Source organism: Fukomys damarensis, unplaced genomic scaffold (assembly GCF_012274545.1).
Source record: "Fukomys damarensis isolate Sample0158 unplaced genomic scaffold, DMR_v1.0_HiC HiC_scaffold_11, whole genome shotgun sequence".
Lineage (NCBI taxonomy): Eukaryota > Metazoa > Chordata > Mammalia > Rodentia > Bathyergidae > Fukomys > Fukomys damarensis.
The window spans coordinates 7,252,373-7,253,166 of NW_022900923.1; positions in this window are offsets into that span (position 1 = coordinate 7,252,373).

Below are 794 nucleotides of genomic sequence, written 5' to 3' on the forward strand. Positions count from 1 at the left end.
GACGGGCAACAGGGAATAAGGTCACCCAGAGCATCACCGGCCCTCTTCACCCCTTTCTCACCCTGACCCCCTCCCTGCACTCTGGAAATGCTCACCCTCTCTCCCACACCTCCAAAGATCGCTGGTGTATCTATCCACTTCTAGTGGGGATGCACCAGTCTAGGCTGGGACCTGAAATAACTACCACATGGAATAATAATGCTTCTATTGGTTGGGTCCCTTCGAGGTAAGCGGGGTGCCTTAAGTGGGACTTAGGGTTCTGAGAATGTATCAAACCCACCTTTTCCCTGCCCCATGATTTTTTTTTTTTCTTTAAGAATCCGTAAGTAAACTAGTAAGCTAGCACGTATCCACAAATAAAACTGGTAGGAGTAAGGGACATTTACTCTCTACACCTTAAAACCATCTGCTCAGCTGGCAGCTTAAGTGGGAGGAGGCCAGGGAAGGAAAGGGGGGAGAAAGGAGAAGAGAGAGGAGAGGGAGAGAGAAGAGAGAATTGATTCGACTTCAGCCCCCAAGTTTGTGGCTGCACCTAGCGTTCCGCGCACGTTCAGCACCTCACGTTTAGGATTCGGCGGGGGAAAGTTCCTTATGCCTCTCTGTCGGTTCTCTGTCTCCCAGGCCCAAGGCAAGTGGGAGCGGGGTAACAACCTACAGGGCAAACAGGCAAACTCCCCTGCCCCCTGACCGGGCGAGGCACACCGGCTCTCATGCTCCGGGCAGCGGTTCCCAGCCCGCCCTGGGGCGCAGGAGCCGCGGGTTGGACTAGGAGTGCGAGACGCCGGGTAGGAGCG